Here is a 17,927-nt window from a genome sequence, read left to right on the forward strand (position 1 = left end):
TTTCGAACGACTTAGGTATTCGTTCCCTCTCCGATTACAAAGTCCTATGTATTCCTTTGTATTAGTTCCCATCTTACTCCAAAGCCGTTAAGTGTTTGTTGTTATTAGTTCCCCCTCTCGAATTTCAGAAGCACAAGAATTCGTTTAGGTTAGTTCGCCCTCGAATTTCAAAGCCGCAAGTATTCGTTGGTATTAGTTCCTCCTCCAATGTCAAAGCCGTAAGTATTCGTTGAGGTTAGATTCTCCTCCAATGTCAAAGCCGTAAGTATTCGTTGGTATTAGTTCCTCCTCCAATGTCAAAGCCGTAAGTATTCGTTGGTATTAGTTCCTCCTCCAATGTCAAAGCCGTAAGTATTCGTTGGTATTAGTTCCTCCTCCAATGTCAAAGCCGTAAGTATTCGTTGGTATTAATTCCTCCTCCAATGTCAAAGCCGTAAGTATTCGTTGGTATTAGTTCCTCCTCCAATGTCAAAGCCGTAAGTATTCGTTAGTATAAGTTCCTCCTCCAATGTCAAAGCCGTAAGTATTCGTTGGTATTAGTTCCTCCTCCAATGTCAAAGCCGTAAGTATTCGTTGGTATTAGTTCCTCCTCCAATGTCAAAGCCGTAAGTATTCGTTGGTATTAGTTCCCCCTCCAATGTCAAAGCCGTAAGTATTCGTTGGTATTAGTTCCTCCTCCAATGTCAAAGCCGTAAGTATTCGTTGGTATTAGTTCCTCCTCCAATGTCAAAGCCGTAAGTATTCGTTGGTATTAGTTCCTCCTCCAATGTCAAAGCCGTAAGTATTCGTTGGTATTAGTTCCTCCTCCAATGTCAAAGCCATAAGTATTCGTTGGTATTAGTTCCTCCTCCAATGTCAAAGCCGTAAGTATTCGTTAGTATAAGTTAATCCTCCAATGTCAAAGCCGTAAGTATTCGTTGGTATTAGTTCCTCCTCCAATGTCAAAGCCGTAAGTATTCGTTGGTATTAGTTCCCCTCCAATGTCAAAGCCGTAAGTATTCGTTGGTATTAGTTCCCCCTCCAATGTCAAAGCCGTAAGTATTCGTTAGTATAAGTTCCTCCTCCAATGTCAAAGCCGTAAGTATTCGTTGGTATTAGTTCCTCCTCCAATGTCAAAGCCGTAAGTATTCGTTGGTATTAGTTCCTCCTCCAATGTCAAAGCCGTAAGTATTCGTTGGTATTAGTTCCCCCTCCAATGTCAAAGCCGTAAGTATTCGTTGGTATTAGTTCCTCCTCCAATGTCAAAGCCGTAAGTATTCGTTGGTATTAGTTCCCCCTCCAATGTCAAAGCTGTAAGTATCCGTTGGTATTAGTTCCTCCTCCAATGTCAAAGCCGTAAGTATTCGTTGGTATTAATTCCTCCTCCAATGTCAAAGCCGTAAGTATTCGTTGGTATTAGTTCCTCCTCCAATGTCAAAGCCATAAGTATTCGTTGGTATTAGTTCCTCCTCCAATGTCAAAGCCGTAAGTATTCGTTAGTATAAGTTAATCCTCCAATGTCAAAGCCGTAAGTATTCGTTGGTATTAGTTCCTCCTCCAATGTCAAAGCCGTAAGTATTCGTTGGTATTAGTTCCCCCTCCAATGTCAAAGCCGTAAGTATTCGTTGGTATTAGTTCCCCCTCCAATGTCAAAGCCATAAGTATTCGTTAGTATAAGTTCCTCCTCCAATGTCAAAGCCGTAAGTATTCGTTGGTATTAGTTCCTCCTCCAATGTCAAAGCCGTAAGTATTCGTTGGTATTAGTTCCTCCTCCAATGTCAAAGCCGTAAGTATTCGTTGGTATTAGTTCCCCCTCCAATGTCAAAGCCGTAAGTATTCGTTGGTATTAGTTCCTCCTCCAATGTCAAAGCCGTAAGTATTCGTTGGTATTAGTTCCCCCTCCAATGTCAAAGCTGTAAGTATTCGTTGGTATTAGTTCCTCCTCCAATGTCAAAGCCGTAAGTATTCGTTGGTATTAGTTCCTCCTCCAATGTCAAAGCCGTAAGTATTCGTTGGTATAAGTTCCTCCTCCAATGTCAAAGCCGTAAGTATTCGTTGGTATAAGTTCAACCTCCAATGTCAAAGCCGTAAGTATTCGTTAGTATTAGTTCCTCCCCAATGTCAAAGCCGTAAGTATTCGTTGGTATAAGTTCCTCCTCCAATGTCAAAGCCGTAAGTATTCGTTGGTATTAGTTCCTCCTCCAATGTCAAAGCCATAAGTATTCGTTAGTATAAGTTCCCCCTCCAATGTCAAAGCCGTAAGTATTCGTTAGTATAAGTTCCTCCTCCAATGTCAAAGCCGTAAGTATTCGTTGGTATTAGTTCCTCCTCCAATGTCAAAGCCGTAAGTATTCGTTGGTATTAGTTCCTCCTCCAATGTCAAAGCCGTAAGTATTCGTTAGTATAAGTTCCTCCTCCAATGTCAAAGCCGTAAGTATTCGTTGGTATAAGTTCCTCCTCCAATGTCAAAGCCGTAAGTATTCGTTGGTATAAGTTCCTCCTCCAATGTCAAAGCCGTAAGTATTCGTTGGTATTAGTTCCTCCTCCAATGTCAAAGCCGTAAGTATTCGTTGGTATTAGTTCCCCCTCCAATGTCAAAGCCATAAGTATTCGTTAGTATAAGTTCCTCCTCCAATGTCAAAGCCGTAAGTATTCGTTGGTATTAGTTCCTCCTCCAATGTCAAAGCCGTAAGTATTCGTTGGTATTAGTTCCCCCTCCAATGTCAAAGCCATAAGTATTCGTTGGTATTAGTTCCCCCTCCAATGTCAAAGCCGTAAGTATTCGTTGGTATTAGTTCCCCCTCCAATGTCAAAGCCGTAAGTATTCGTTGGTATTAGTTCCCCCTCCAATGTCAAAGCCATAAGTATTCGTTAGTATAAGTTCCTCCTCCAATGTCAAAGCCATAAGTATTCGTTGGTATTAGTTCCTCCTCCAATGTCAAAGCCGTAAGTATTCGTTGGTATTAGTTCCCCCTCCAATGTCAAAGCCGTAAGAATTAGTTAGTATAAGTTCCCCCTCCAATGTCAAAGCCATAAGTATTCGTTGGTATTAGTTCCCCCTCCAATGTCAAAGCCGTAAGTATTCGTTGGTATAAGTTCCCCCTCCAATGTCAAAGCCATAAGTATTCGTTAGTATAAGTTCCTCCTCCAATGTCAAAGCCATAAGTATTCGTTGGTATTAGTTCCTCCTCCAATGTCAAAGCCGTAAGTATTCGTTAGTATAAGTTCCCCCTCCAATGTCAAAGCCATAAGTATTCGTTGGTATTAGTTCCCCCTCCAATGTCAAAGCCGTAAGTATTCGTTGGTATTAGTTCCCCCTCCAATGTCAAAGCCGTAAGTATTCGTTGGTATTAGTTCCCCCTCCAATGTCAAAGCCATAAGTATTCGTTAGTATAAGTTCCTCCTCCAATGTCAAAGCCGTAAGTATTCGTTGGTATTAGTTCCCCCTCCAATGTCAAAGCCGTAAGTATTCGTTGGTATTAGTTCCCCCTCCAATGTCAAAGCCGTAAGTATTCGTTGGTATTAGTTCCCCCTCCAATGTCAAAGCCGTAAGTATTCGTTGGTATTAGTTCCCCCTCCAATGTCAAAGCCGTAAGTATTCGTTAATATAAGTTCCTCCTCCAATGTCAAAGCCATAAGTATTCGTTGGTATTAGTTCCCCCTCCAATGTCAAAGCCGTAAGTATTCGTTGGTATAAGTTCCCCCTCCAATGTCAAAGCCATAAGTATTCGTTAGTATAAGTTCCTCCTCCAATGTCAAAGCCATAAGTATTCGTTGGTATTAGTTCCTCCTCCAATGTCAAAGCCGTAAGTATTCGTTAGTATAAGTTCCCCCTCCAATGTCAAAGCCATAAGTATTCGTTGGTATTAGTTCCCCCTCCAATGTCAAAGCCGTAAGTATTCGTTGGTATTAGTTCCTCCTCCAATGTCAAAGCCGTAAGTATTCGTTGGTATTAGTTCCCCCTCCAATGTCAAAGCCATAAGTATTCGTTAGTATAAGTTCCTCCTCCAATGTCAAAGCCATAAGTATTCGTTGGTATTAGTTCCCCCTCCAATGTCAAAGCCGTAAGTATTCGTTGGTATTAGTTCCCCCTCCAATGTCAAAGCCGTAAGTATTCGTTGGTATTAGTTCCCCCTCCAATGTCAAAGCCGTAAGTATTCGTTGGTATTAGTTCCCCCTCCAATGTCAAAGCCGTAAGTATTCGTTAGTATAAGTTCCTCCTCCAATGTCAAAGCCATAAGTATTCGTTGGTATTAGTTCCTCCTCCAATGTCAAAGCCGTAAGTATTCGTTGGTATTAGTTCCTCCTCCAATGTCAAAGCCGTAAGTATTCGTTGGTATTAGTTCCCCCTCCAATGTCAAAGCCGTAAGTATTCGTTGGTATTAGTTCCCCCTCCAATGTCAAAGCCGTAAGTATTCGTTGGTATTAGTTCCCCCTCCAATGTCAAAGCCATAAGTATTCGTTAGTATAAGTTCCCCCTTCAATGTCAAAGCCGTAAGTATTCGTTAGTATAAGTTCCTCCTCCAATGTCAAAGCCGTAAGTATTCGTTGGTATTAGTTCCTCCTCCAATGTCAAAGCCGTAAGTATTCGTTGGTATTAGTTCCTCCTCCAATGTCAAAGCCATAAGTATTCGTTGAGGTTAGATCCTCCTCCAATTCTAAACCCATAAGTATTCGTTCTTATAAATTCTCCGTCCAATTTCAAAGTCGTAAGTATTCCTTCAGTTTAGTTACTCCTGCAATTCTAAACTTGTAAGTATTCGATCATATAAATCACCCCCTCCAATTTCAAAGCTGTAAGAATTCGCTGAGATTAGAGCATTCCTTCTGGTTAGTTCCTTCTGCAATTCTAAACCCATAAGTATTCGTTCTTATAAATTCCCCCTCCAATTTCAAAGCCGTAAGTATTCCTTCAGTTTAGTTACTCCTGCAATTCTAAACTTGTAAGTATTCGATCATATAAATCACCCCCTCCAATTTCAAAGCTGTAAGAATTCGCTGAGATTAGAGCATTCCTTCTGGTTAGTTCCTTCTGCAATTCTAAACCCATAAGTATTCGTTCTTATAAATTCCCCCTCCAATTTCAAAGCCGTAAGTATTCCTTCAGTTTAGTTACTCCTGCAATTCTAAACTTGTAAGTATTCGATCATATAAATCACCCCCTCCAATTTCAAAGCTGTAAGAATTCGCTGAGATTAGAGCATTCCTTCTGGTTAGTTCCTTCTGCAATTCTAAACCCATAAGTATTCGTTCTTATAAATTCCCCCTCCAATTTCAAAGCCGTAAGTATTCCTTCAGTTTAGTTACTCCTGCAATTCTAAACTTGTAAGTATTCGATCATATAAATCACCCCCTCCAATTTCAAAGCTGTAAGAATTCGCTGAGATTAGAGCATTCCTTCTGGTTAGTTCCTTCTGCAATTCTAAACCCATAAGTATTCGTTCTTATAAATTCCCCCTCCAATTTCAAAGCCGTAAGTATATGTTGAGGTTAGTTTCTCCTCGAATGTTAAGGCCATAAGTATTCCTTGGTATTGCTTCCCAATCTAATTCCAAAGCCATAAGTCTTCGATGAGGCTAGTTCAGTGCAATGGTTAAATACACCATTGCACTGAAAAGCCTTAGATTTAGTTGTATTATCTGATCTTCTATACAGATAACTATCAGTATGCTACCACTATTGAGCCTTGTTTCATATTAATAAAACAATAAATGCTGATCAAGGCAAAATTTATTGTAATAAAAATAATCACTAAAAACTTAACGTTTCCACCCTCTAACAGGGACTTCTTCAGACGAAGATTCACAATAATGTGAAACTGCAATGACCCCGAGTTTGCCATTATTGGTGGTTTTATATTATTATTATTATATTTTACATTATTATTATTAGTATTATACAGTTAATAATTCATATATATATTCATAAATATATTAATGCCTTCAGCCAATTTTCTAATATGGCCGCCTTTATAATCAAAATTATACACATATCTACAAGTATGAATAGCGGCAAATTTAAGCAATTTACATAGTTTCAACATTAATCGTTTCATTTGCTTTTAAATATTCTAAAGATTGTTGTAAGTTTCATTTTAATCAAGTTAGTGAAGCCTAAGTTAATAATTTCTGAGTTAAATTCCTTATATCTATTTGTTGTTTCATGTTTCTGGCAAACGCCGTTCGTTTCTCTTATATTTTGAAAGCCATTGTTGATTTATTAAAACTCTTGTGGTGTGAGAAGATCACGCGCTTTTCATTGCATTGTTGCCACCACATACCTAAATTCACTGTGCCAGATTACTGTACATTTCTAATATATTACTGTTGGCTTTTATCAAACTTCCTAGTATTAAAAGATTATTGTGTCTGGTAACACTGTGTAACTGAGGAGGTGTTTTCGGCTTCCAGAAAAACGGTTAGTAGTTGCGCAGAGAGATTTGAAGTAGCAAGAGGTGCTTCGCGTTACGGAAAAGATAGGCTTACGCATCTCGTGCTGTACCGTTCGAAATTATTTGAATTGTAATTTTAGTCTTACGTGATATACGTGCGTGTCTATAATAAACGTAAAGTTGAACATATTGCGGTTTTTCTTTATTTCGAAAGTGTATTTCGTACTTGTGGATACCTGCATCAGGAGGACAACCTCGTGGGTTGTCATTGGACTTCACCTGTGGATCCAAGGGGAAGGAACGCATTATCTCAACCCGAACCCTGGGATTATCCAGCATGCTCTGCTGAGCTTATAAGGTAAGTGTAGTTGTGAATTGCTCCGCTACACGGGACGTAGCAAAACTTATTGTGAATCTTCGTCTGAAGAAGAACCTGTTAGAGGGTGGAAACCTTTCCTTTTCAGTGATTGTTTTTATTACAATAAATTTTGCCTTCGTCAGCATTTTAATGTTCTATCAGTATGCTATACACACGGACGATGATTCCGAAAGAAGTAATAAGAAATCAGGCTGCAACTGGTTCTTAACCAAATATTTTCGCTTTGTTGAAACTGCGGATGCAGACAAAGTGAGTGGAGGCGTAAAATGCTGCATCTGTGAGCGACTGGAACCGCGCAACGTGACACGTGGGATATCACAGGTAGAGGGAGTCAGGTGAAATGCAGCTCGCAGGTGCTTTTGACTCTTGGCAGCAAGTGCGTGGCGTTGTCCACGTGGAAAATCAAAATTAGAGCCGACAGTGACTGCATAATGCATGGATCGGCTTCATCTGAGAGTAGGCGGTTACTTTGCGGAACAGACGTCACGTGGGAGAGTCTGGCACGTCTATTTCGGAATCCCCGATCCATTCAAGATTAAAAGAGTCTGCCCCCACGTGCACTCCAGCGGTTTCTTTGATGCGGTTGCTAATGAACATTCTCATTCACATGCATGTCGCATCCATTTCTGCATGCATCGAAAACGATTCTCGAAACTTTTTTCATGCATGAATGCACCGTATTTTTACCACATATAATTTTAAGGGTTCACATTTAGCTTGACATAACAAATTACCTGGCTTTTTTACATTAAATAAAATTTCAGACCACTCTAAAAAATTTATAGTGTGTTATACTACAAGGGTCTTTCAACGTTGACCGAGAAATTTGTGAATAAAAAAAGTGGTAAATACCTGGATAAGAATAAAACTGCAAGACAAAGTACCTTCATCCTTTGTGAATATTGCGTGTTCGCCCCGACGTAGTTCGCACATGCGCAGCAGTGTTAGTAGCAATGGCGGCAAGTAGTGTGCCTGTAGCTGTTTGTGATATTTATATCCTACAAATCTTGAGAAAAAAAAAAAGTCGGAATTTTTCCAGCCTTGTCCTCGCATAAAGGAGCTCTGGGGCTCACCCAGCCTCAAATCAATAAGTATCTGGAAGGCAAAGGAGGCCGGAGAGTGGTGCTGATCACATTACCTCCAGATCGAGAATGTGCGGGGCCCTACACCCCCTAAATGTGCCTTTATGGCACGGTACTACATACATAGGGAGCTTTATCTTTTATCTAAAGAAAAAAATTATAATGTGCATATATGGATGAAAAATTTCGATCATAGATTTCTATGCATGCAGAAAATGATGCGACATGCATAGTTTGCATTTTTTTTTTAAAGTTTAGCATATTTAAGAATATTTCAGTAATGTCTAAGTGTATGAAGATATGAAGAGCATATTTAAAACTACTTTGGGAAACAGAAAAGTCAAGCAGTGTTTTACCAAAATATAAGCCTACAAGCAATAGATGAAAAAGGGTTAAGAATAATAATTAAATAAATAATACAGTCTGCCGTATGGTCTCAGTAGAAAAATCTATAATTTAAAATCATTCAACCCTGCTCAAAAAAATAGCAGTTATAAACTATGTTTTACAAATTATTCTAAGTAAAATTTACAAAATATTTGTGAGAACCGACTGATATCTCAATGAAAATAATTAGAATTGAACTGTTATTGCTTTCAATGAAGCAAAATCGTCAATTATTTTATCAAAATTAACCACTTTTGCATATTTTTTTTTTCAAGTTACAATATTGAGAGTCGTGACCCATTGACGAAAAAAAACTTTGAATGGCGCCTTCTGTGCATAACGCCCTAGGGTTTAAAACCCCTCCCTACGGGCCTGTTGTTTATATTGATTGACAAACTAAACCATTGCATTGGCGGCAATTGTGATATGTGCTGCGTGGTTGTATATATTCAGGATAGAAGCGTCGAAACAGGGCGTCAAACAGAAAAAAAACTTATTAGGAAAAGTTGTTTGCTTTAGGTACCTTTATGAGCTGGAAAAATTGTGTACAGTGCCATGCTATACGTATTCTTTAAAAGCATTTCGAAAGCCGAGACGAGACTACGATTTATCTTTCGAGAGAAAGACGAGAATGGAACGGCTCTGTATAAATCGAGACGAGATCAGGAACGAGACAGGCATTCACAACTCTGAGACGAGACCGAGAACGATAAAGGCATTTAAATCTTGACCAAGACACAAAGTCTCGTCTCAAAAGCATAAATAAACCGTGGAACGGTGACGCTCCTTCCCTGAATGTGTCCGTCTATTATGCATGCACCGCAATGTATGTTTAATGAGAGAAGAGCACTTTGGAAGTCATTGATTGCTGGTACACTTCCGGCGACGCCTACCCCGTTTATCGGAAAAAAACTCGGCACCGAATCATTAGTCAAGTTTTTGGAACTTGTGTTCCACATGAATGAAGATGTTTTTCTTTTAATTTACCGTCGCTTTTCTGCCTCTTTGGCTAATCGAGACGATGAGGTTCAGTGATGACCAGACATCGGATTTTAGTTTCTTAACCAATTTTACCCTTTACGGGTATGTAAGAAATAATATTTTATGTCAGCGTTTCGTTAAAGAACGCAACGACTGATGAAGTTATATAGTGCCTAAAAATAACTGTTTTGCTTGTTAGAACCTATTTTAGGTATATGCACCTAAATCAAGCATATCCTTAGGTTTTCATATATTTTTAAAGGTTTTTCATGATTTTTATGTCACACAGAGGCATTTGCTTTGTTTGGTCACGAAAAAATTCAATGATGAACATGTTTGAAACGTACTCTATGTAGATTTCCATTCCTCCAAGTCCATGGTGATTTTTCAAAGTAAAATGTCTGGTGCCACTGTTGCCTGTACAATCCAAAATGGTTTGATCTGCGTGGTCTTTCTCACTTTCGCGTCACTTCGGTGCTTTGTGGCATTCACGACTTGCAAACTAACATTTCAGCATTGAAGTTTGCACCATTGACTTTGAAAGATTATTTTCAGCATATAAGATGATCCTCACAGACCAAAATTGCGGAGTTTGACTGTGTATAACATGAAAAATATTTTTGCCTATCTATACGTAGAAGAGTGGATTTTAATAGCAAATTTCCAATGGTAAGTTCTGCCATCGCCGTAGGGTTAGGCAACACACAACGTTATGCAAGATACTGCGTATTTCAGGATATAGGTACTCCATTTTCATTGCCGGTGACTATACCTAATCAGCATCTTGTTGAAAGATGACCGTATGTGCAGAAACTCAGTCTCTGCACATACGGTCATCTTTCAACAAGATGGATCACCACCTCATTTTAGATGTTCGCTTTGCAGCAGGGTGGATAAAAATCATTTTCGATGTATTTTAAAATTTAAATCGGATTTTTTAAAAAAAATTAAATCGATTCTTTTATTTTTTAAAAAACCACATTGGAGATTTCTTGTATGCTTTTTGGCACCATACACACATATGCATATGTTTGTTATAGAAAGGCTTATAGTAAACGGCCCTGTAAAATATTTGAACAGTTTGATTAAAGTAAATAAAACATATGTGTAAATATACATTTTCCATTTTCTAATACTGTAAATATGAATCTACTATGAAAATGTTTGTACAGTGTATTAGGGAAACTATAATAATTTCAGTAAATTTTCTTCCAATGAAAATAAATCATTGTGGATTTACGGTTTAATATGATTAGTATTTTTTTTTTTTGCATATTTTCTACACAAAATGTTTGCTATCTTTGCCCATAAAAACTATCGAAGTTTATTTCAAGTGAAATTTACATGTGTTTTCAGTCTACATATTACATTTCCTTTCGAATGAACTTCACACCATCAGTACATATATTTTATTTCCTTTATTTTCCTAACTCAGAACCTAAAAATCACCATTAAATGATTACGAGATTAAGGTACTTTCACCAAAAGTGATTGATATCTAGAACATCCTAAATTATTTATTTAAAGTGATTTAAATCAGTGATTGTTTATAAAGAATCACCTGATTTAAATCAATCCATGTTGCTTTGCAGTGAGGTGCGATCGGAAGAATTGGACCAACCTTGTGGCCGGCAGGATCGCCAGACTTTGATCCATTCGACTTCCTCGTGTGAGTTCATGTCACGGCCATGGTCTGCAGACGAGAAGCAAGACTCGGAGTAGCATTTGACAGTGGCACTCTGAAAGATCATGTTCGTTTGTGGGCTGAAACTGAGTTTTATTGTGACATGTGTTGTGATGTCGATGGTGCACAGAATGAAAGTAGCAGTGCTATCCAGAATGTGTTTCAGTGAATACAGAATTTGTTTTAGTTCCTGAATTAACTGTTTGTTTACTGTAGAAACTGTTTCAGTTGCTGAACCTAATAAAGTGAAACACATTTTAATGTATACCGCGTAATGTATTTCTTAGAATAACCTCACCAAACGTCACCATTTATTCTTGGGATATCTGTTTGGCTTTCCAACTTCACTCCTGGATGTGACCATCAGGCTATCTTCAGAAGGCATTTGCTTGTTTTAAGTCCACATTTCGGGTCAGACACGCTCGTCGCGACTGGGACTACAGTTGAAAGTGGAATCTAGCAACTGTGCACTGGGCCTCCACCAGGAAGAGAACTAGGGAGCCTTTGATACGAGGGGATGCTGAAAATTTCGTAGCCCGACCAAGTTCCCAAACTGTTTAGAGCAGGTAAGCGTAAGTTATTGCTTTGGGAAAAACAGTTAAGAAACTAAGACTTGACGCACTTTCCAACTTGTTCTAAATACAGATCAAGTTCGAAGGACCCTGTTTTGTACAAAAAGTACGCCGAAAACATTCAGCTTTTGAATACTGAATTCGGGAAAAGGTTCCACGATGTTCGTTCTTTCGAAGACAAGATCTCCTGGTTTTCAGCCCTGTTTACGACTGACGTAGAAAAAGTGGCAGCACATTTGCAGATGGAAGTAATTGAAATTCAGTGAGACTCAACTTTGAAACAAAAGTACAGCGAAGTGGGTATCCCTGACTTTTACAAGTACTTGCCTGCACGTTTTCCAGAAACCCGCAAATTTGCGTGTGGAATAATTTCCATGTTCGGTAGCACTTACCAGTGTGAAACCTTTTCTCACTCGTGAAAGGAAACAAGTCACCAACGAGATCCAGATTATCAGACGTTTATCTTAGCTGTGTTCCGAAAGTAGTGGCTTTGAATAAGATGTCTCCTGATATTGATAAGTTGGTGGCAGAAAAAAGATGCCAGCTGTCAGGCAAGAAGCAATGATCAAGTTTCAATGAATGTTCAATATACTGTATTAAGCGTTATGTTAGTCAGTCTTTAAAATAAAGTATTAAAGATAATTTATTTTTTTTCCTTGCGGCCCGCCCTATCTAACACTACTGACTATTTGGCCCAGTTCAGATTTTGAGTTTGACATGCCTGGTTTAGAGGAAGGTCATATTATGTCTTGAAAGTACATATCCTTGTATGTACATACACCAAAAGGCATTGCATAATTGACAGGCTTTCTTGTTGTTTCAGGTTTTTAAGTGACCATGTCTGTTTCTCCATGACAATATCCCCGCCCATCGAGCAGCAGAAATTGCGAGACCTGTGCTTTCAGTGTCTTAATCATCCAACCTATTTCCCCGATCTTGCTCCATTGGATTATTTTCTGTTTCCTCAGCTCAAGAAACACCTGAAGCGACACCATTTTGCCTCAGATCAGGAGGTGATTGCTGCCACAGAGCATTGGTGCGAGGAGCAAACTTCAGAATTTTTTTAAAGTGGTTTGCAAATGTTGGATCACTGGGCCAGAAAGTGTATTGAGCTTCGAGCAGGGTATGTTGAGTAACTATGAATAATTTCATTATTCCAAGTTCATTCCTTCTACGTCGGGTTAAGAACTTTTCAGCATCCCCTCTTACAAAGGCACCATCGGTGAGGCCCTAATACATGCAAAAGAGAGCAATTTTTGACACCCAGTTAAGGTGTATCAATTTGCAATTTTCACTCCCTCCCTTTTCCACAAACTGTTATTTATCATCAAAACCATCTCTCTCTCTCTGTCCCCCCCCCTCTCTCTCTCTCTCTCTCTCTCTGTGTATGTGTGTTTGTGTGAAATATAGAAACCGAAGAATTAGCTCCAAAACCGTTAACTTCACATTATTAAAGGTTCGAAGTTCGAGTATCGGCTTGGAAACTGGTTGTTTCTTTCAGAGTATCCCATCATCAATTTTCATCTAATCACCATTCACCCTTATCGTAGCACTTAGAAGGCACAAACGGGACACGGAATAAGAGAAATGTCGAAATTCTTCTAGCAATCTGAATACACTCCATCAGGAGAGTATATTCTAGGTTAACTTGATTACCTGAGAAGTCCCAAGTCCGAAGACTACATTACGGAAGAGAAATTGAAATTTTGCACAAACTTGTTGATTTAAAGAAAATCATGGCCTAATTTGGAGACCTGATTTCTTAGGAGTTTGCAAACTGTCTGCCGTTGGCATGGCAACGACACTTCTTTGAAGGCGCCGAAAACGAGCAAAATAGGTGTATCCTAGATCTTCTCTACTCTTACGGCGGGCGGCCCTCGTGCTGACAAGGGAAGTTGAGAACGGGGAATACGCCGCAGACCAACCCAAAAACCGCGGTGGCGCCGAGAGTTACAAGGTCGAGGAGGGGAGGTACAGGTTGCTGCGTTTCTGATCGCGCTGGATTGGTAGCTTCCCCGTTCCCCTCTCCCCTTGCCAGCATATAGGGCGCCCGCCGTAAGAGTAGAAAATACCCACAGTTATCTCTGATCCTCCATAGCCTAGGGCTACGTGTCATAGAAAGCTAGCATATGCTAGCATACGCCAATGCACTCTAATTGGGCAGACAAATATGTTTTTTGAGGCGAGGGTATAAGTGATAAAAGAAAACCCTTTGAATACGCCGTTCACTGCTGAATCACCTAGAAATAGACAGACTTGATTTCAGAGCTGAAAAGCGAAGTATATGGAAGGAATCTTGGAGGGAAAATATATGGTACCAAAACTCCTTCGTGTGATATGGCTTAAGGTGAAATCATACAATTTGAGAGGAAATAGCGAATTATTATGTCTTGATAAGAACTACAAAAATAACAATTATGTTCTGTATCTCATAAACAGTTATAATATGAATACCGTGAGATAGATATTGATAATGTTAAAACAATTTCAACTTCATATATAAGGATAATTATTTAAGAACTCTTTCATAGTTCTATAGTTAAAATGTAACAATTGTATATTTTTTAATGCATTTTTAAAATTCTTGTAGTTTTAGGTTATGTTTGCTAAATATTTTTCAAATGCTCTCTTGTCCAATACTGTGGTTTTGGATGCCTTGTAATATGTAACCTTGTAACATGTAATACTGCTGTATTAAGGCTGAAAAGTAGTTCTCGGCAGTTTAAAAACACTTTTAAATAAATAAATAAATAAATAACTTGCAAAAGTACAATCATAACAATATTCCTGAATTTCCCCTCACGAGGGAAAAATGATCAAGTTTCGAAACATCACCAAAGTGAATATCTCCAAAAAATGAACGAAAGTTTGCATCCTCTTCCACGGGAGAGGCTTTAAAAGTTAAAGAAGTTTGAACATTATGAACCTTCTCTGGCTCCTCATACTCCAGCTTCCATCTTTCCAGGTACTTGAGAGCGCCGAAGAGCATCGTTTCTCTCCCTCAAGTGAGTCCTCTAAGGTTTCTCCTCGGCGACGAAATGTATTCTGCAAACACACATTCTTCGGCTAAAATGGCATTAGCTTTCCCATTAAATTTAATTGCGCCTCTTTGGCTCGAATGTTACATTAGATGTTGTGCATTCCATAATTGCATTATGTCAGAAAACAGAATTCCTCAGTGTACTTGCGTACTTAGAAATGCTGACGAAGTTTGTAAAATTGTGTTATAATTGACTGTAGGCCCAGGTACGGTAATGGGGAATCGTGCTCTAATTTAAAGTGGAGTCTGATTAAATGAACTGTGGCCTCGACTGAATCGAACTTAGAATCCTTTGTTTTGTTCTTTTCGATGATATCCGCAGAAATTTACAAGCACTCCTCATGTCCTGCGATGGACCATATTAGTGTGACGTCACTAAGCAATGAGTAGAAACCAAACTGGTCTCGGGGTGTTTCCCTATACGATAGCATTGGAAAATCCATTGCAAGGGGTAAATTTTTAAATTATGACAGCAGTGATGAAACAAAATTGTGACTTGCATTGTACATAAACTAAAGATGAGATTGGGGAGAATACGTCGCTGTGTTACACGCAGATTACAGAGGATACGGTAACGAATAACTGGAGTAAGAAATCGAATCAAGCTAATGCTTCTAGGCGGCTTCCGGTCCAGAACCGCGGCCTATAAGCGACGCAACTGCAGTCACGTGAGGCTGCTATACTCCCATCAGCCATCACGACAGCTCCATTTTCTTTACTCCAGCTCTTTCTTACCTTGTACTCTGAAAGGTATCTGTAACACATAGACGTATTCTCTGAAATCTCATCTTTGTACGACACACATTATAATTTTGTGACACGATTGCTGGCACAATTTTAAAAGTTGCCCTTGCTATGACATAGGGAAACTCCACGTGACGGGTTTAATTGGACTCAATCTTGCTCAGTTGTCTCCTGGTAACGTAACCACTAATATGGTCCATTGTTTGAAGTGGTAATATAACGGTAAGAATAGGCGTGCGCACGTGGGGCAAGGTGGGCAGTTGCCCTCCTAATATAGGACGTCCGCAATATTTCTTCCACGGAGGGACAAGCAAAGTATGGGGCATACTACCCCGATAATAGTGTTGCTCCTTAAAAAACACCACTTGAATTTGAAATTATCGCATTAATGTAAATTACCATGACTGAAATCATATTATACGTGTGACGGTTGACATTCGATTTCTAAGGGGGAGGTGTGGCCTTCCAGACGTCTATGTACCTACATTATTATACTTTCACCTAGAAATTTAGTGCAGAGGAATCTTTCGCCGTTATTAAACTATTATACTCTTATTGCCCCTCTCCAAACTTGGACGACGGAAATCAATTCTAGGGGGCAACGGGGGGGGAAAGGGCAAACAATTAGGTAAAATAAAGCAAGGTTAGTAGAATCTAAGCGTAGCAGGACAAAAATATACTCAAGATGGAATTTGTTTTCACGTCTTTCTTGCATTATTTCTTCCAGGCGGCTAAGAGCACTTGTAGGGGGCACAGAGCAATCCCCCCCCCCCGATATCAAATTCTGTACAAATAAAAATACATTTCGTAAAATTTTCTTGCTCGCCAGTCTTGTCAAGTCCAGAGCCGTAGCTAGGGGCGGCGGAAGTTGGTCCTGGGCGCCGAAATGAAAAAAATGTAAAATAATGACATGGCGGCCCATAAATACCATATGAAATCAATATTGTTTCCAGTTTGCAAAAATTTAGATCGAAAAATTGCGAGCGAAGCGAGCAAGAAATTTTTTATTGTTTTTTGTGATGCAATGTATATTGCCACAGAGAGAGAAGTTATGACTACCAAGTACTACAGGCTCTTGCTACTAAACAGTTTTGTCTTAAATGCATGAACACAATTGTATGGAGGAAAAGGAGCGTAGCACATTTCAGAGAGAATATATTTATTCATTATGGTTCCTCTATGTTGCTACATTATATACATATCATGTATATACAGTGAGAAACAATGATGTTTTTCTTTCCCGACTGAGCTTTCATCAAGGCTTTGCCCCCCCCCCCCCCCCGCCCCCGCCTAATCAGAGGGTCTGCGCACGCCTATGATGGTAAGCGTTTCCCGTAGGCGATTGCTATATTTCGCTGATTTTGTCCGTGTTTGTAGAGTCGTGTCCGAATCTGCAACCTGATATTCCGGTAGCTTTCCTGTGGCATCGATGAAGAACGAAGTTGTCCGATTCGAAAAGCTCCCCAGTAGTACAGTTGCCACTTTTCCCGCCAGGTGTCACTTGCAATGTAAATCACCGAGTAGTGGGACGCAGGCGCACAATACGGAAGCAGAAGGTTGCCACCTATATACTACTTACATCATACCCCTGAAATCTCTGGAGCAAGGGAACGGAAACAAGTACTCTGCGCACGTAGGATTCGAGATAGCTCGACCAATGAACACGTGAGAGAGGAAGCGAGAGCATGGAGGGGAAAACGTGGCTGCCATTACCAGCCGTTTGCAGCAGCAGCGCACTACTCTCGTCCGCGAATTCACTTTCTCCCCTTCTCTATCGTTTTGCACGCCTTGCTATGAGAAACAGTGTAAACTGGAAATGTGGCATTAAATTCAGAGATTTAGATCTATTCAATAAACCTTGCCTCTACAAAGTGAAGGTTACAATATGGCTACCGAGTGTATCGTTACGAAGTGAAGCGTGCAATTGTCGCACCTTCCACCTACACCTATACCTAATCCCTTCACCATATTACCCAGTGTTACCCAACAGATAGTTGGAATCAGAGATGCCAAATTTAGTTCTTCCAGTACGTTATAAATTTTCCAATTAATGTGTCGTAAAGTAGCATGGGCGGAGTTTGAGCTTTTGCTTTGGGGGGCCAGACTCTGGGAGAAGCATATGATGTACCTGGGGGTTATTGTATATCCCCTAGCTTATAAGGGGTCCGGAGACCTTCCCCCGGAAATTAAAAAAAAACATCAACTTAAAAACACTGAGTTCTAGGCCATTTAGATTTGAAAATGTTAAATTTCCTCGCTTAAGTAAACAAATATTAATTAGTATATTGGTTGTCAGTTTTATAAGAAGCAAAACAGTACGATTATTGCATTTTGCATTCCATTATCTTTTTATTGATACAATACTCGTATTATTTTTAAAAAAGTTACGGAACAATAGTAAGCTTCAGAAATTTTAGAAAAATTAAATTGAAAAGTTCTTTTGATGCCTCAGCAGTAACTGTTGACTCAACACAAAGTCATTTACGTTTCTCTTTCTTCAAAGTGTATACATCAATCAAATCGTCTAAGACCCGCTATTGCGGCGCAATTACCGCACATGCCATCATGCCAAAGGTCAAGATTGGCTGACTTCATAACAAAAACGTAGTAACTGAACTTAATCATGTGTTATTTTTTTAGTCTTCTTTAAGTTTGGAGGGGGCACGCGGGCGTGGCCCCTCCAGAACT

The 17,927-nt window shown here is 39.5% G+C and overlaps 1 protein-coding gene across 4 annotated transcripts in view; it reads right to left on the bottom strand.

The window, feature by feature from the left end:
• Nucleotides 1-17,927, bottom strand: part of Syn2 (Syntrophin-like 2) — a 623,560-nt gene that overhangs the window by 299,891 nt on the left and 305,742 nt on the right. The gene's annotated exons all lie outside the window — the stretch shown is intronic.

Source organism: Lepisma saccharinum, chromosome 23 (genome assembly GCF_977018435.1).
Source record: "Lepisma saccharinum chromosome 23, izLepSacc3.1, whole genome shotgun sequence".
Lineage (NCBI taxonomy): Eukaryota > Metazoa > Arthropoda > Insecta > Zygentoma > Lepismatidae > Lepisma > Lepisma saccharinum.